The sequence below is a fragment of the Canis lupus genome, chromosome 21 (assembly GCF_048164855.1).
Source record: "Canis lupus baileyi chromosome 21, mCanLup2.hap1, whole genome shotgun sequence".
In the NCBI taxonomy this organism is placed as follows: domain Eukaryota; kingdom Metazoa; phylum Chordata; class Mammalia; order Carnivora; family Canidae; genus Canis; species Canis lupus.
This window is the reverse complement of record NC_132858.1, coordinates 13,346,106-13,365,743: the sequence shown is the minus strand read 5'-3', so window position 1 is coordinate 13,365,743 and position 19,638 is coordinate 13,346,106. Positions and strand designations below refer to the sequence as shown.

The following is a 19,638-nucleotide window of genomic DNA, read 5'->3' as shown; positions in this document are numbered from 1 at the left end:
TTATCTGTTGTTTATTTCTACTCCAAATGCTATTTCCCATCATCATTCTACTCCATGAAGATTGGGTCCATTTGGCAGGAGGTTGAGCTTAATATGTACAATGATATCATGGAGATGAGAATGGACAACAAAGAGGTGCCTGCAAACATTAATTCTACTCATTGTACAACAGAGGTGCCCTGTTACATACTTTTCCTTTGTAAAATCTAACCTGTGACCAAGCTTGCTTTGTCTCCCTCATGATGCACTATTTTAACTCTCATGGTCTTTCCAGGTTTCCTGAGATGGATAATTTTCCCTACAAGGTTTTGGTTCTATTGTGCATATTGCATGAGGAAAGGGTGACTGCCATCCGTGTATCCTAAGTGGCAAGGTAGAGTGTGAGCCTTGAAAATACCTGGCATTTTAGCTTTAAAAAACTGCATTTAAGGAAAATTGGGGTTTTTCACAACTTAACTCACTAGATGGTAACATAAAGCCTGAGTGGGAGGGACAGTCTTGGAGAGATTTCAAAAGCAATTTCAAGTCTATTACTTGCACACCAAAGATAATTTCTAAGTGCTGAACTGACTGAATACTGGCTGACAGTGTTTTTTCCTGGGAGCATTTTATTTCCTAATAATTCCACAGAGTAACTGTTGAAATCTATCTCTTTAATCTCCTTTCACCCTGAATTTTCACAGACCAGGATTTTTTCATTTCTTAGTTACAGTTTCACCAAAATGATCTTGGGGTAGGATCAGGGTCTGTACTTCCAAATTGCCAAAATTTGTTCCTAGGAGCTTTTTTATAGGTGCCTGCGAAGTCTTCTCTTGAGGTCTTTATTGTGGATTTTAGGTATCTTCCTGGTACAGTTTTGGGAAAGAGTCAAGGATTATGTAAGCTTCATCTTCCCATAGATAATGCCATCTGGTCAGCATAGGAGTTTTCCAGATTTGCCCTTAGATGTTTCAAGACAGCAAAGTCCCAGGATATATAAAGAGAAAACCACAATATTGGGTCATCACTGGTTTACTAATTTCAAACTATACAAAATAGAGACCTCAAACTTAGTTTAAAATGAACTGAATAGAGATGAAGCTCCTTTCTTGACCCTTGGGCTATAAAGGATATATAGCAAATTAATCTAAGTCCAGACTAATGGGGTCTTCTTAGTGAAGCCATAGAAAAGGTGGTGGGGAGAGAAGTAAAATAGAAGCTAGACAGATAACATATACTGTGATTGTGTCCTGACTTGAAATGATAAATTGAAAACAACTCAAGGACCAAGCTCAGCAGTCAGTGTCCCTGGCAATGGAGGGAAGCTAGGAGGAGGACAAGAAAATAAGAAATCAAGAAAACTTAGTCATTGTATATGCACATGTCCTCAGGACCCATATCACTCTCTAGATCCAGCCCAGATTTTACGAAATGGTGAGAACAAGAGATAACCGAATTAAGTAAGAGCTCGTTCATTGTAAGAATGGCAATGCAGGATAGAAGGAAAGTCCTAGCTGAATGCTGGGAACACCTCAGTTCCCTAACACGTTAAATTCACAGGCTTTTTTTTTTTTTTTTTTTTTTTTAATGACTATGCTCTAAACCACTTTTGTGATAATCAAATAGGAGTCATGAGATCTCATGATATACTAAAGAGGAGCAAGGAAATTAGACCTTGAAATCATAAGTTAGTACATTTTTTAAAAAGTCCATTTGAAAGGAATATGTTTGCTCAACAAAATATTAAGGATCTAACATTTTGTTGAGACGTTAACCCTTATATACATAGCTTTCTATGAAAAGGCTGATTTCTTTGTCATTCTAGAGTCTTAAGATGTTCATACATTAAAATCCATTGATATAAAAAAATAAAATAAAATAAAATAAAATCCATTGATAAATTGCACCAATGAAAATATATCCTATATAAATAATTCCAAAGAAGAAAGCACCTCCTACTGTGAATGATTAAGTTGTGTTCTGGGATCTCTTCCCTGTGCTGCTCCTGCATCATTACCTTGCTTCTACTTTACCATCTAGCACATTAACCAACAGTGCCATGAGACGAGGCTACCAAATAACAGAACAGAATTGCAACAGCAAAACCTACAGTTGGCTCATCATTTTGGCTGCTCAAGGCCCAATTCCTCTTCCCGGAATTCCTAATAAGATGACACATGGTACTGCTACAGAGTTCTTTCATCCTTCATTCAGCCCGATTTCTACCATGCAGAATGTAGTAGATGTTTCTTACAGCCCAGAGCCAATGTAAGGAAAGATTTTCTCCGCTTCTCTTCTTTTCTCTCTCTTCACTCTCCATCCCAGGCAATTTCCTCATGTCTACATATCCCAATCCTCTTTTCCTGGCTTAGTCTTTACAAGTTCCTTCTGTGTGATTGGCAGTGGCTAGGTCGCTTCTTAGGGTTTGCCAACTGTCCTGGTTTGCCCAGAGCCATTGCAGTGTTAGCATTAAAAGTTCTTTGTCCTGGGAAACCCCTAGTCCTCATCAAACTGGGGCAGATGGTCACCCCACTTCAGGGGAAGCATCATCCTACCTTTAAGGAGATGGCTCCCCATTGGAGAACTCAACCAATACCATAATCAGTAATCAACATAAAAAGGAATTATTGAATCATAACTCTGAGATGTAAGCATCAGTGATATACCCCAGAATGATATTTACCCCCCTGGTTTTTTTTCTTTAAAGTCTTCCTTCAGTGTGTGGAGATTCAACTTCACACACTGAAGTGTGTTGAGGATTTCAAACTAATCTCTTGTGATCTACTCTTCTGTCCAAATTGACTCCCATAAAAACAAGCAGTACTTTATTGTCACAGTAAAGCTTAAATCCACACCTGAAAAGAAATGGTTCTCTAGAGAAATTTTATCTGTAGAGATGCATCTCTGTCTCCAGAATAAGCCATCTTTTCCATGGTTTCACTGAGCAGTTTAGCCTCAAGCTTCTCAAATATCTCCATTTTTAGGTGATGATTTTAGATTTATATTTGTATAAACTTCAGGTGTTTTTCCCAAAAGAAGAGTCCCTAATTTTTGAAAGACTGAAAATTTCTTGTAGCCTTAAAATTAGTTTCTTTAGTTTTTCTCACCGAAATCAAGCTTTCAAAATAATGTTGTTGGGATCCCTGGGTGGCGCAGCGGTTTGGCGCCTGCCTTTGGCCCAGGGCGCGATCCTGGAGACCCGGGATTGAATCCCACGTCGGGCTCCCGGTGCATGGAGCCTGCTTCTCCCTCTGCCTGTGTCTCTGCCTCTCTCTCTCTCTCTCTCTCTCTCTCTCTCTCTCTCTGTGACGATCATAAATAAATAAAAATTAAAAAAAAAGTTCAAAATAATGTTGTTATTTGGGTCAAGTTTCAATGAGGGCTGTAGCTTTAGATGCTTATGTCCCACAAGCCTTTCCAAGAAGGAAGCTTCTCTAAAACATGTATTCTGGGAATAGAAACTCAGCCCTGGATGGCAGCAAAAGGAAGTCTATTTGCTGCTCCTCATCTGGCTTCAGGAATGTGGCAGAGACTGCTTATTTAGCTGCCACTTAGTATTCTTTTGCCCCTGACTTTTAGAACTGCCCAGGGTAAAGACTAATTTCCAGTTAGGTGTGGCTGTGTGACTAACTTCTGGTCAGTGGAATATAAGTGGAAATGTCCTGTGCTATTTTCAAGATATGTCCTTATGGCAGGCGACATGCCTTTCCCCTTTCAGCTTCCTGCTGGTTGGAATGTAGACATGATGGCTAGAGCTTGAACAGCTGTCTTAGACCTGGGATGAAAACCACTTACTGAAGATGTTAAAGCAACAGAATGGAAGCCTGGTGCATGTCACCAAATGGCCACTCCTTACCCTACACTGTGCATCTTTGGATTTCTTTTATATGACAGAGAAATAAATCTCTTCTTTGCTTCCTTACTCTTTTTATGTGTAATAGGCCCGAATCATAAATAAAAAGGTTACAACTGCCTCTTTCCAAAAGCAGCAATATTTATTACACAGAAAATGTTTAGATCCAACAATGGGGAGCAAGGTCAGTATATCCTCTTAATGGAATATTGTACAACTGTTAAGCATAGCAACTATTCAAGATTTAATAGGGAAATGATATAATGCAAAACAATTAACACTTTCTGCTTAAGCTTTAAAACATTACATAGGATATTTCCAAGGACTGTATGGGAATATGAACAAATTAAAAGCTTTGTATTTTGGAAACATTGTTAAATTCTTCTCTTTAGACTTTTGCAAATGTTGCTATGTTTACTCATTTTTAAGTCCCCTAAAACAGTAGTAGATGACAAAAGCCCAGTGTTTTGTCCTCATATTATGAACACTGGTTTTATCCTCTATTATAAAAATGTTGTCACATAATTAAAGGAGGAGATTTTTAGTTTTTTAAGAAAATTTTAAAAAGATTTTATTTATTAATTCATGAGAGACATAGAGAGGCAGAGACACTGAGGGAGAAGCAGGCTCCTCGCAGCAAGCCCCAGCAGGACTGGATTTCTGGACAGGAATTACACCCTGTGCGGACGGCAGATGCTCAACCACTGAGCCACCCAGATGTCTCAAAGGAGATTTAAATATATATATATATATATAATAAATTGTAAATGAAGCTAATGTGAGGATGCGTCTTTCACTTTGATTATACACTCTTTAAGGGCTAGGACTTTATTTTTTACACCTTTACTCTCCATCTCTCCTTCCTCCTTTGGAGGTGATAAGGTAGGCTGTTATTGCCCACATTTGGTAATCCTTATTTGGAATAATGTATGTGAATTGTTGAATTGACCTAGGATGTATGTATTAATTCACATTTATGCTGAACATATTAATTTGTCTACTAAGAGACTTCAGCAAGGGGCTATTGTTCTAAGAATGAAAATGCCAACTTTGTCAGGTTCTGCACCCAAGGAGAATTTTGATCAGTATATAAGAAGCATACTTGAGGTCTCAGGCTTTTGGAATAAAATTAAAAAGCATGTTTTTTTTTTTTGCTTTTTGTCCTGCCTTAGGTCAGCCTACAAAACCGAGTTTTCCCAGCTTCTCTTTGCTGTGCTTTACAGGAGCTACTGTGGAGCTTCAACAACGATTACTAACTTTGTTTTTCAGTCTGGATTCCCTCTCATCGTCTCTCTGTGCCTCTGTCATTTATACGTATATTTACTTTTATTTACCTCATTGCCTGTAAGGAAACTAAGAGTCACACTTGATCAGTTGGGATAAATAGCGTTGGGAGTCCGTAAGGTAGTCGCTGAACTGCCAAGTGTTATTATTGTGCCATGACTTGATCTTCAACAATCACGAAAAACTCCAGCGCTCTGAACAACTTAGCTGGCAACCAACACAGAAAATGGCAGAAACACCGGCTACTTTACTCCACGGCTTATGATCTGGGTTTGTTTATTCATGCCTTGGACACGAGTCGGCCCTAAGGTTGGAGCTGAGCTGTTTTTCGGCGCTCGATTGCACTTCCTTGAACGATTGCTCGGGCGCTCTTCCTCTGGTGTCTGGGGCGTTTGTGTATTCGGTGATCTCTTGCGCCGTCTTCTTGCTTGATGTCTTCTGAGCGGCGGCGGCGGCGCCGGGTCGAAGGCTGACTTGTTCGCGAGGCCCCGCGCTCAGGCTGCTTTCTCCCGCTGGTCGGTAGAGCGGACCCCTTGCTTCCTTCCTGCCTCTTCCTCCCGTCGGTGGCTGAGTCCTCGCGCTGCGCTGCAGACGGAGCCCCCGCCCGTCTTGCAGGTAGGCCCGGGAGGAGCCTGGGAGGCCCGGTCCGGCATCCTTACGCCGGCGGGTTGAGAAGACCTTGGCGCCGGCGGGTGGGCGGGCGGGCCGGCCGCGGAGACACGGCCGGAGGAGGAGCTACCCGGCTGCGTTCGGGGGCGCGGTCGGAGAGGCGGCGGGCGACTGAGGGAGAGGCCGGAAGGAGGGAGATGCCGGGGCTACTCTGCGCGGTTCGGTAGGGAGGGGATGTTGGGTCTAGGGCGGGTGTTGACACCTCTAGAGTGGGGGTGGGGTGGGGGGGGTCGCTCTCCAAGAACGGATAGAGCTTTGCGCGCTTGACCCTCCGTTTCTCCTCCCGCCTCCCCACCCCCAAAGCTCCGGGTGTCACGACTCAATTGCGCTGGAGACCCCTCTCTGAGTCTGGCTTTTGAAAGGACCTTTGAGTAGGTGGAGGCAAGTGGAACATGGCCCCCTGGCTACTCTGAGCGAAGTGTCATGTGTTTGCTTTTTGGGGGTAGGGAAACTGAGACTGAGTTCTGATACTTGACTTTTCCCCATGTCTCCAACAGATCTTTAAATGCACCTTAAGTCTTTTTTTTTTTTTTTTGTCATTTATAAGTTCGCTTTTTTTCCTATTTATTTGTCACTTTATGCACACAGTGACTTGTCGTTTGCGATGTCTCCTACCTAGGAATTCAGATTCTGTCACTGTTACTTCAGAAGTGAAGAGACCATGCTGGTTTTGCTTGCCCGAGTCTGTATCATTTTTGTGAGAATAACAATGACAATTCTGTTTCTTGGTAGAAAATTTCGTTTGCTGTCCAGTTTACTTTCTGGTTGATACTTATTTTTTTCCCCTTCCCCTTAGCTTGTTCTCAGTGGAACCCTCCAACTGTGGTGTTAAGTGATTAATATCCAACGGAAAATGGTTAAGATTTTGAAATCAGATATTTGTCCTGAGAGTTTGCTTTCTAGGGAGAATCCAAAGGAAACCCAAGGAGTAGCCTTCGGAACAGCTTTATTATATTCGATTAGTGGTTTAGTTATGCATATATTAAAGTTAAACAGGTTGTGTGTAAGAACCATTCAGATATTGAGATATTTAAATACAAAGTTAAAATTCTGGCAACTCCATTGTGTTTTCCATTTCTCTCCCAACTTGGAAACTTTGGGGACTAAGTGTTCTTACTCATTTTATTTTCGTTGGATTCAATGTCACGATCCTAATTTGTGTAGCTTCTTTGTTGAAAAAAAAAAATTCAGGCCAGAGGTCATTCTGGGTTGAATAAGTATTTCCATAGGATGTCGAATCAGTGGGACAGTGGTTTTAAAAGAGAACAGACTAAATTTCTAGTTGTGAGATGAAAGTATACAAGCTTATGTTCTTTTTAAACAGTTTTGGAATTCTCATGAGTTTTGGAAACATTATTGTTCCTCTAATTATTTTTTATGTCAAAAATATTTAAATGTAGGCCCTCGGTCATGAGTGATTTCCTAGTTATCAGGACCTCGGTACTTCCAGAAAGGGATTAATGAAGAGTCACCAGACTGGAGAATCTACATTGGGAAATTAGACTAAGAATGTATGCTTTCTGGAAAAGTTTTTATGGTAGAAGAGAATTTATAACAGAGGAAAGAATTTAGACAAGGAAGTGACATTGCCTCCAGAGGATTGATTCTGCATAGAATTTATAGTTAGTGTAGTATCTCAGTGACTTTTAGTGAATGCTAAATAATAGATAAGAGTTTGCTATGAGTGTCACAAAAAATGTTAGGAACATTTTGTTATGTTTCTGTAAGCAATAATTAACAGAGATTTAAGTTGGATTGAAGAGGACAAGAAATTTGGCTGTGCTGCTGGTAGTGGGGTTATAGGGATAAAGCTTCTTAACAGCTTCTATCTTGCTTTATGATAGAAATTGACTCCACTGTTTACTTGTCTTAGTTAAATCTTACGCTGTTCTGTCAGTATCATGTCAGGCTCTCTTCTGGCATTTCCTTTCAGAAATTTATGGGTTCAGAATATGACTTAATTGTTCTGTCTTCTTTTTTAGTGAGCAAGTTCTTGGGGATTATTAAAGATGTAAACTTCTTTGAATGTATTGTAGAACTTCTGGAAGGAGTTATGTTTATCACTTGGAAAAGATTAGTTGTGTATGTCATTTAAAAACAATTAGTTATTTTTGTTAGCCATAATAATGTAGTTTTATACAGTATAATTTTCAAAGTATTTTCTTTTTTTTTTTTTTTTCAAAATATTTTCAACACATGATAGGAAACTTAGGAAACTTTTATTCTTTTTTTTTTTTTTTTTTTTTAAAGTAAGCTCCACATCCAGTGTGGGGCTTGAATTCATGATCCTGAGATCAACAATTTGCATGCTCTACCAGCTAAGCTAGCCAGGTGCCCCAAAACTTTTATATTATTATTATTATTTTTTTAATTTTTATTTATTATTTATGATAGTCACACACAGAGAGAGAGAGGCAGAGACACAGGCAGAGGGAGAAGCAGGCTCCATGCACCGGGAGCCCGACGTGGGATTTGATCCCGGGTCTCCAGGATCGTGCCCTGGGCCAAAGGCAGGTGCCAAACCGCTGCGCCACCCAGGGATCCCTATATTATTATTTTTTAAAGATTTTATTTATTTATGAGAGACACAGAGAGGAAGAGAGGCAGAGGGAGAAGTAGGCCTCCTGCAAGGAGCCCGATGCGGGACCCTTGATCCTGGACCCCAGGATCACGCCCTGAAACAAAGGCAGACACTCAAGCCCTAAGCCACCCAGGTGTTCCCAAAACCTATTTTTTTGATCATCATTCAAAGCTCCTTATTAACACTGAATCCAGACATTTGTGATCTTAAAGGATTTTCATGAATGTTGACAGCTTATGTTGACAACTTATCTCACTATTTCCATTTATCCTGTTCTGAAAGGAATTGGATAAAAAGTTTTGTTGTTAACACACTGCGATCTTTTATTTTTTAAAATTTATTTTTAAAGATTTATGTATTTATTTTAGAGAGAGAGAAAGGGAGAGAATCTCAAGCAGACTCCCTCCTGAGCATGGAGCCCTACCACAGGAGGCTTGAACTCACAACCCTGAGATCACGACCTGAGCCAAAACCCAGAGTCGGAAGCTCAAACCATCTTAGCCACCCAGGCACCCAGGTCTCTTTTTAAAGGATGTGTCTCAGCTTTGATAGAATTATTTTGGAATAGGATGCAGATCTTTTTACCCAGTGATTTGGTTTACCAAAAAAAAACAAAACAAAAAAACAAAAAAAAACACCCTTAAGTTCCTTTGGTCATAGTCATTCTTGTTTCTTTCTCCAATTGTTTCTAATAAACCCAGAGAGAACTTTCTGTTTCTTGTCATAATTTCTGTTTGTACAGAAGTACTATGGTACAACCTGTCCTCTGGTTTGGGGGTAATTTATATTTTATTTTCAAGCCCTTTCTCCCTCTGAAATTAATTAGATCTGTTTCTTTTTCCCTTTTTTCAAAGCTAAAATTAGTTTCTGATAGATAAAAAATTTGTGATCAGTTATTGTCAGAATGTATTTATGTGCCTAGTAGTATGTGGCAGTCTGCCAAAGTGATGTGGTAAGAAGAAAACAGATTAAGGAATCAGGAGACCTGCGTTTAAGTCCTAGGCTTATGAGCTTCCTAGCTGGGAAATCCTGTACAAATTATTTAAGGAGGCCGTAGGGAAGGCTACTGCCCTTTATTGGGCATTTACCGTGTCATGTTCTTTACATGTATTATCTCATTCAATACTCGTAACAGTCCTTTAAGGCAGATATTATTTTCCCAGTAGATCCTGAACTCAGAAAGAGTAAATAATTTGGCCAAGATCACACAGCAAATATGTAGCAGAGGTGGGATTTAAATTCGATGCTTTGAATACTTTTATGAATCTGTATTTAAAGAATGGGAAAGAGAATACTTCTAATACTTCTGTTGAGAAAAAGCACATGAAGCTGCTTTAAGAAGATAAGGTGCTCTTCAGATGTTAACTGCTATGTTATCTTACAGCAACAGTGAGTAAATGTCATCTAGGTTCTTGGACACCTTGCTTCTTTTAGGGCAGCATTATGCCTGACAGTCATGGAGAATAGAGGTGACAAACATTAGACCAGCATTGGAGGAGCTTACTAATATGTAGGTGGAAAGGAGTGAGTGCCTGGAAGTGCTAGTGAAAAGACAAGTTTTAGGTGCTGCATGTTTATGAGGTGAGACTGAAAATATTTATCCCCTCTCTTCCAGTTAGTCTTGCCTGCAGATCTGTAGGTTAGTATCTTTTCTATCTTGTTCTCTGTCTCTTAGAGTTGATAATCTCCACTTCTCCACCTAAACTTTTTTCTTTCATCATTGAGTACTGTTCTTGTACTGTGTGGTTTCCTAAGGTACAATACATTCCTTGCAGACCTTTTGGAACTATTTTTTTATTGTGACTCTTTTTCAACTCTTACCTTTTCAGACTTGTTCATCTAGCAAATATTTATTGAATGCTTATTAGATGCTGGGATACAAAGGTAGACATGCGTGTTCTTGTTCTTCCCGAGTTTATTCCAGTGGGGAGCAGAGTTGATTGAACACGTATCTGATAAATATTGAAAGAAACAAACTGGATAACAGAGAGGTGAAGGAGCGAGGAGAGGAGGGCACTGGGTGTTCTGGGGGGGCGGGGGGTAGAGTCATCAGTTATGGCATCCTTAATCCCCTTAAAAAGTTACAGTCACAACATATTAAGGTTCTCTTGCTACTATCACAAAGGAAGTCTTCATTTAAAATTACTACATGTAATATTTGTTACTTCTTGTGTGGTGATACTGGATTTGGCATAATAAAGGATGACTATGACTTGAAAAATTCAACATGCTTGGCTAGTGAGTTTAATTTTTTACTTCTAATGTGACCTGAATTTAATTAGTTCTCATTTATTAATTTTTCCCCAAATAGCTGTTCTTTGGAGGTTGAGTTCAATGAATTTGAACACTGGATACATGCCTTCAGGTTTATTTGTAGCAGGGACTGAGCTGAAGTACTTAGCCTTGTATAAGGGGAAAGACTTATGTATAAGGATTGTCGTGAAATTGAGAGAGGGAATATATAAGCTATTGGTGAGTATGTTTATACAGTAATACATACAATGTACTATATGTATATTGTATACACTATATACAGTGTAATAATACGATCTTGTTTGGTGCCTTTCTTCCAAGATATTACAAGTATTTTGTAGTATTTTTTTGCTGTTGGTTATTGAAATCGTATTTCTCTCTGTAGAATTAACTGAGGCAAATTTCACATTTCATGATTTCATCATTTATTTATTTCTGCTCCCCAGGTTACAACATATATTCATTCTTCCATGAATCAAAATTACTTTGCTTTAGGTGTAAATGTTTATGATCTAATGACACATTTGAAATTTTGCTGAGTTGCAGAGGATTAATATGCTTGTTTAATTTGGGAAGAGAATTGGAGTATTTCAGTCTAGCTGACCAGTGAAAACAGGGTAGAAAAACATGTCTTCCCAGACTCTAGAATAACAGTCTAATGGCACTGATTCTTGGAGCCAGGCAGTCTGAGTCCAAATCTCGGGGCCACTATTTACTAGCTCTGCACCTTGAACAAGTTACTTAACCTCTCTGTGCCTTTCTTCATGCGTAGAATAGCATTCAATTGTGAGAATTGAATAAGTTAATATATGTAAAGCATTTAGAACAGATAGTGCTATATATGCCAGTTATAATTTTTAATATTATTACTATAGCACGATAAAGATTGTATATTCCCCAAAAGAAGAACAAATAATAGTGATGCTTAGATTGAAGTTTAGTGTCTTTTGAGAAAAGTTGAAGAGGGAATGGGAATTTAAAGCAGCGTATTTGTTCTTCCTTTCCCTCAATGTGCTTCAAATTAAAGTAATAGGATGCATCTTTACTGGGAAAGAGAAACCTAGAAAGCAACAGTGTCTGAAAGAATTCCAAATAGAAGAGAAATGGCAAAATTTTGAGGATTCTGTAATATGTTGGTAAAACAGGCCAGAGCTATTTTAGGAACAGAACATTTCTTTGCAAAACAGGTAGAAAATTTTTAGCGTCTGAATTTTATTATCTATTTGAACTGTGATTAGTGCTTGAAGGATTTGGAAAAAGTTGACTTAAGGCATGGAAAAGAATGATATTTAGGGAAAAGTCTAAGTTACCAAATCACCTTGAGTAAACTTCTGGAAGAGTGAACATACTTTTTGTATAGTGGTAAAAACTGGGAATCTAGTAGAGTCCGTTTTTTATTACTCTCATCCCTTGTGCCATTATAAATTGTGGGTGGCTTCAGTCTTTGCATTAACTATCTTTGTTTTCGTCTCTGCAATATTTCTACTCTGTCATTTTAAAAATCTGTTTAATGTTGAAATGGAGTCTTGTTTTTTTTTTCTTTCATTCATTCATTCATTCATTCATTCAGTAAATGTTTATTGAATGTCCACCACTGTGCTAAGCGTTGTGAATACCATAATAAGAGCTGATCAGAACCAGTGTTTATTGAAGTGCTTTGTTCCAGGTACTGTACCAAGAGCTTTGTGTCATTGATTCTTTTTATTCTTTTTTTTTTTTTTTTTAAGATTTTATTTATTTATTCGTGAGAGACACAGAGAGAGAGAGGCAGAGACACAGGCAAAGGGAGCCCAATGTGGAACTTGATCCCGGGACTCCAGGATCACGCCCTGGGCCAAAGGCAGGGGCTCCACGGCTGAGCCACCCAGTTGTCCCGTTTCTTTTTATTCTTGCAACAGTTTTATGGTGTAGGTACTTTTATGCTCCGCATTTCACAGATGTGGAGATTGTGGCTCAGAGAGGTTAATCACTCTGGTTATGTTGTGGGAAATTTTAGAAATTTGTGGAAAAAATTTTGGAAATTATGGAAAATTTGGAAGTGGGAGAAGTATGATAGTTAAGATGTCTTATTGTGGTCCAGGCAAAAGATGATCATGGCTTGGATTAGGCTCTAAGCCATGGAGATGGAAGGAATTAGAGTCAGTAGACATTTTATTTTTATTTTTATTTTTTTTTAAACTTTTTTTTTTTTTTTTTTTTTTTTTAATTTATGATAGTCACACACACACACACACACAGAGAGAGGCAGAGACACAGGCAGAGGGAGAAGCAGGCTCCATGCACCGGGAGCCCGACGTGGGATTCAATCCCGGGTCTCCAGGATTGCGCCCTGGGCCAAAGGCAGGCGCTAAACCCCTGCGCCACCCAGGGATCCCTTATTTTTATTTTTGTTTTTGTTAAAATTCAATAGATATTTTAGAGTTAGGACAGGCAAGATTTAATAATGGACTGGATATGTGGGAGGAGGGAAGAGTCTAGTATGATTCCTGAATTTCTGGCATGTGCACCTAGGTAGATGAAGTTAACCATTTCTGAGATGGAAATATTTGAGAAGGAGCAGATTTTGAGTAGAGTTGGGGAATAGAATGAAGATCTTAACTCTAGTCATGCTGAATGTGAGCTCTCTGAAAACATGCAAGTGGAGACATCAAGCAAGGAGCCTTTCAGTGCTGCTGGAAGGGGCGCTGGCAGTAAATCTGGATGCTCTTGGTAGATAGGTGGTATTTACAGTCAAGGAAAATGGCCAAGATTATTCAGAGGGAATACATGTATAGACTAGAGGAGGAGAGTGTTCCTGACCAAGCTCCAAGGAATTTAATAGGAAATCTAGGAAACTGAGAAGGGAACTGAAAATGTTTTTTGTTTTTTGTTTTTTGTTTTTTGTTTTTGGGCGGGGGGAACATGTTTTGAGAAGAAAGTCATTTGCCTGTATTTTTTGGATTTAGCAACACAAAGATCATTGATGATCATAACAACAGTGTTGGAGGATTGTAGGGCCAGAAGCCACACTGAAGTGGATTTAAAAAGTGGGAAGGGAGGAAGTAGAGATGATTTCTATATTTTGGTAATTAACATGCCTATCTACCCATAAGAAGTAATACTTTAAGAAGAAGTAATATAATAAGGTCTGTGACAGTAGGAACAATACCTTTTTATTTTCTTCTTGGCTGCCTAGGCTTGGTGTCTTGCCAGGAAGTTGGATTAAAGGAGAAAGAGGTTAAGGAATGAGGATAACTGCAAAATGGCAGGAGTAGAGATTCTCATGGTCTTTATATGTGGCCTTGGAATTTAAGAGTGTATGTCCTTTTTATCTTTGCTATCATTAGCTTCTCTTTTTTTTACCCACCTACCTAAAGCATCTTTGTATTTTGGTGTTACTGGCTTTTAAAAAGTTCATTCCTTACATTTTTTTTTTTTCTTGTTGCTTTCCTATGGTCATTGTTGCTATAGTCTTATAGCTGATGTGCTTGGTTATTTATCTCTATTCACTCATTTATTGGTTCTTATTGTCATATAGAATACTATATAACTGGGGCTCTAGATTTTATTTTGGTTTCTGTTTTGTTTCTTATTTACATAGTCTTTGCTTAGAGTCTAATAGGTTATACTGAGACATTTTTGCTACCAGTCTACCTGGAATTTTTTTTTTAAGATTTTATTAATTTATTCATGAAAGACACAGAGAGAGGCAGAGACATAGGCAGAGGGAAGAGAAGCAGCCTCCATGCAGGGAGCCCGATGTGAGACTTGATCCCTGAACTCTGGGATCAAGTCCTGAGCTGAAGGCAGAGCTCAACTGCTGAGCCATCCAGATGTCCCTCTACCTGGAATTTTATATAATGACTTTCAGGGAAGGGCTAAGCATTTTATGGATATTGTCCCCGTTAGTCTTCTAGCATTCTTTTTTAGTTTATTGAGGTAAAATTCACATAGCACAAATTTAAGCATTTTATTCTGTTACATTTTATTATTTTTAAAATATTTTATTTATTTATTTTATTTTAGAGAGAGTGCGCTCATAAGTGTGAGTCGGGGAGGAGAGGCCGAGGAAGGGGGAGAGGCAGAGAATCTCAAGCAGACTCCCTGGTGGAGCGGGAGGATGCGGGCTTAATTTCACCACCCTGAGATGTTGACCTGAGGTGAAACCAAGATTTGGACGATTAACAGACGAGCCACCCAGGCACTCCCCAAATTAACCATTTTATTTTATTTAAAAAAATATTGTATTTATTTGATAGAGCATGTGCACAGGAAAGAGCACTAGTGAAGGGATGCCAAGGAAGAGGGAGAAGCTGGCTCCCCAGTGAGCAGGAAGCCTGAGCATGCAGAGCTTGATCCCAGGCCCTGGGATGATGACCTCAATCAAAGGCAGATGCTTATTAATCAACTGAACCACCGAGGCATCCCACCAAAATTAACCTTTTTATTTATTCAAAATTAACCATTTTATTTTATTTATTTTTTTCAAAATTAACCATTTTAAAGTGAACAATTCAGTGGTGTTTAGTACATTCATAGTATTGTGCAACCACCACCTCTATCTAGTTCTAGAATGTTTTAATTATCCTTTTTCTAGTTATGCAGTTTCTTTTCATTTTCCTCCTTCCACCAGCCCTGGAAACCAGCAATCTGCATTCTGTATCTATAGATTGATTTATTCTGGCTATCTTATATAAATGAGATCATAACATTATGTAACCTTTCGTGTGTGTGTGTGTGTGTGTACACAGACACACCAATAATCTGTCCATTTATCCACTGGTGAACATTTGGACTGTTTCCACCTTTTGGGTATCATGATTAGAGCTACCGTAAACATATATGTGTGAGTACTTGTTTCCAGTTGTTTTGGGTATCTACATAGGAGTGTAATTGCAGAGCTGTCTCGTAATGTATTTTTGTTGTGATTCTTCCCAGACCATAGGGATCAAGCCAACATCTGCAGCTTCCACAGAGTGTGTGATTTGAAGCTATTGGCTGGGCTTAAGTTGGGATTGAGAATCTCTTTCCTTTATTTTAACTTCTTGAGGAACTGAATTCTCCTAACATACTGGTTTTGTTATCTGCATTTTACTGATGGGGTAATTGAGGTACAGCATCTGCATGGTTTTAAACTTCCTATCTTCAGAGCAAATCAGTGATGGAACTGAAAATTTAAGACATGTTCTTTGTCTAAGATGACCCATCTAAACAATGTTGCGATTTCATGAAGCTTTTTAAAATGGACTTCCTATATTTTTTAATCTCTTGAAGGGATATTGTTCAGGTGGTATTAAGCAGATGTTCTTTTTCCATAGACGACAAGAGGGAATGTGTTTTAATTGCAGCAGACGGGATATAGATTACAAATTAGAAGTACTTCCTGACAACAAGATACTGGAATATTACCAAAGAACATTGTGAAATATCTTCTTCAAAGACTTAGTAACTATCTTTCTAGGATGATTTAGGTGTGGGCTTGTTAAGGAATGAGGGAGATGAGAAAGACGACTTGCTGAGGTCCCTGGTTAACCCCAGGACATAGGTTTTATGATTAATCAAAACAGTATCTCTGGCATTGTAATGAGTATGTTTTCATTTTCTTTATGAAGAAATAATCAGTAGAGAGTAGGTAAATTGCTCAAGGTCTCCTGATAAAATGGAACATTAGCATTTTGAATCTTTTTGGCTCCTGAGTTGAATGCTCAGAGATTGTGTGTGTGTGTGTGTGTGTGTGTGTGTGTGTGTATTATATATATATAAATGTCTTTTCATGGCTGTGTGATGTATTATTGTGATTCTTCCTAAACCGTAGGGCTCGAAGCCAACATCTGCAGCTTCCATAGAGTGTATGATTTGAGAGTTGTTGGCTGGGTTTAGATTAGGACTGAGAATTTTTTCCTGTAAAAATTGGTTTGGTCTTTAGATATGTAGAAATGGGAACACATTATCAGTAACAGACTACAGTAATAGATTCTTAATGACTATTTAGGAAGGGCCAAGTTAAAATTGCAGGTAAAGGTGCACAGGACATAAATGTATTTTTGTTTTGTAGTGCTTGGAGAAAAAGAAGCCCAGAAGATGGGCAAATGAAGATTAAATTCTATTGTAGAACATTAACATAAAAACACTCATTGAATGTAGTATTAAGTTGCCAGTTTAAGTGCTCAGCTCAGGAAATGCCAAAGTTAAGGTACTGAGAATATTAACACATTCACCTGACACTTAGAGTCAATATTAAAGTATTAAAGTCAATCTCATAAAGGTTCTCTTGCTATTATCAAAATCACATTTTGAGATCCATGGGTCATTGACTGGGAAGCTAACCTGGGAGGGGGTATTACCTTGGTAGGTAGTTTTAATGCATTTATTATGTTTATTTTAGTTGAGCTGTGGGAGCACTTACTTGTTCACTTCTCTGCTACCAAAAATATCGTCAAATATATTTATTGAGTTTTCTTAAATTGGCAACAACTGTTACCTCTGCAGGATAAAAGAGAGGGGAGCCAACTTTTGAATACTTAACATGTACTGGGAATTTTGTATTTCCTTCTCCATATAGTACTCATAACCTATAAAGTGGGTGGTGATACCTCTATTGTAAAGGACAGGAAAAGGTGAAACTTTTTCTTGCCAAAGGTTATACACATGGTGAATAGCAAAGCTGAGATGGAGAAGTTAGAGTCTTCTGTTTTAAATTAGTGTTTTTCTTTTTGTATACTATCATTTGTTTTTAAAATTTAATTAATTTTTTAAAAAAGATTTTGTTTATTTATTCATGAGAGAGAGAGGCAGAGGGAGAAGCAGGCTTCCTGCAAGGAGCCCGATGTGAGACTTGATCCCCAATCCTGGGATCATGCCCTGAGCTGAAGGCAGATGCTCAACCGCTAAGCCACCCAGGCATCCCTTTTTTTTTTTTTTTTTTTTTTTTTTAAGTAGACTTGCGGCAACTGGGTGGCTCTATCAGTTGAGTGTTTGATTCTTGGTTCAGCTCAGGTCATGATCTCATGGGTTGTGGGATCAAGCCCCTTGTCAGGCTCCAAGCTCAGCTGGGAGTCTGCTTGAAGATTTTCTCCCTCTTCCCTACCCCCTGATTGTGCATGTATACCACCTCTTTCTCTCTCTCTAAAATAAACAAATCTTTATATGTATTATATATATATTATATATATATGAAACTACTATATATATAGTAGTCTCCATGCCCAATGTGGGCCTTGAACTCACAGGCCCAAGACCAAGAGTCCCATGCTCTACTGAGTGAGCCAGACCCAAGTTAGTTTTTCAAGCTGTGTTCTTTGGATGTGCTGAAGGGGTGGCTGGCTGTGAGTCAGGAAGAGCTTTGGTTCTCCCACTGTGCTTAAACCAGAGCAGCTCAACTTTGATCTCTCTTGTATTTTAGTGTTTTCACATAAGATTGTATTTAGAAAAAGGGTATCTGCTTCTTTTTTTTTTTTTAATTTTATTTATTTATTCATGAGAGACACACAGAGAGAGGCAGAGACACAGGCAGAGGGAGAAGGAGGCTCCATGCAGGGAGCCCGATGTGGGACTTGATCCTGGGTCTCCAGGATCACGCCCTGGGCTGAAGACAGGCACTAACCCGCTGAGCCACCCAGGGATCCCCCAGGGTATCTCCTTCTTAAAAGAAAGAAAACCTGGAAGACCACTGAGGAATCATGAAAGAAAATTAGTGAAAATAACCTGAAGATTGAAAAGACAACTAAATTACATACCTGCCAGTCAGGAAATTATGTCAAAATTTGAAGTAACTTGATGTCCCAGCCACATGTGCAGTGCAGTTATTCTGTCCTTGGGGAGTGTCAGATAGTGGGATAGGAGCATGCACTCTAGAGTTGGAAATCTGGCTCGGGCCATGGAGTTTGGGGATACTTCTATAAACCTGGCACACATAAATATACAGTGGGGTGATAGCACCTATCTTTCATGAGTGGATCAGAAATAACATGCAAGATACCTGGCTCATAGTGGATACCCCTAAAATACTAGCTGTTGGTAAGATGATGATGATACTGTTGATGGCTTTTAATTTTTTTTTTAGAGTGTATTGACATCCCCCCCACCAAATGCCTGAAGAACGTCTTCCATATCAAGGATAGGCAGTCCTTTACCTCTATATGTACCACATCATGTGTTTAGCATGTTTGTTTTTGATAGTCTTTAAACTGTGCATGTTGATGTAGTTATGAATATATCTGTAGATGAGTAAAGAAAACCCAGGGGCTCCTGAGTAGCTCAGTTGGTTAAGTGTCTGCCTTGGGTTCAGGTTGTGTCCCCGGGGGTCCTGGGATAGAGCCTTGGGTTGTTGGGCTCCCTGCTCAGTGAGGAGTCTGCGTCTCCCTCTCCCACTCCTTCCCCACTTGTGCTTTCTCTCTCAAATAAAATCTTTAAAAAGAGAGAGAGAAAAAAAACCTTTACCTCATTAAATTCATTTTCATTGGACTTAAAAGCAATTGTAGAAGGGAAGCTCATATAATGAATTGAGAAACCTGGGCTTTTGTCTCAGAGCTACTCTTAGTAAGTCTTGTAACAATAGACAGGTGAATTTAACTTTCTAATATGTTATGTTCAAAATGACATCTGAGTCACTTTTAACTCTGTACATCCATGACTTGACCAAAAAGTTTAGAGATACTTTATTTTCATTGCCAAATTAATTATTTTTCTTTTTAAAAGTAGGCTTGTCCCCAGCTTAGAGCTCAATGCAGGGCTTGAACTCATGACCCTGAGATGAAGACCTGAACTGAGATTGAGTCTCTTAGCTGTCTGAGCCACCCAGGTGCCTCTCATTGCCAAAATTTAAAAAAATTACAGCATTATTTTTGGAGAAGGAACTTCATGCTGATGTGAGCTGGCAAGCTTTTGTTCATACTTATTGAGTGTGCTCAGGGCAGTATTTTGTACGGAAGTTGTATATCAGAGCAGAATTGAAACTAGTAACAATCGTAAAGGAAACTCATGTGTGAAATTATCATTTGCTTTTGGGTAGATAGCTGGATTCTTCAAACCCATAGCACTT

The 19,638-nt window shown here is 38.9% G+C and overlaps 1 protein-coding gene across 7 annotated transcripts in view; it reads left to right on the top strand.

The window, feature by feature from the left end:
• Positions 1 to 5,514: 5,514 nt before the first annotated feature.
• The window catches only part of AMBRA1 (autophagy and beclin 1 regulator 1), a 170,019-nt gene continuing 155,895 nt past the window's right edge, over positions 5,515 to 19,638 (top strand). For 4 of the 7 annotated variants that reach the window (XM_072790707.1, XM_072790706.1, XM_072790704.1 and 1 more), the window contains exon 1: positions 5,535 to 5,731. The gene's annotated coding sequence lies outside the window, so the exon portion shown is untranslated. Of the gene's footprint in view, positions 5,732 to 5,808; positions 5,949 to 19,638 lie in introns of those variants that run through there. The other 3 variants (XM_072790708.1, XM_072790703.1, XM_072790705.1) reach the window with 2 other exon arrangements.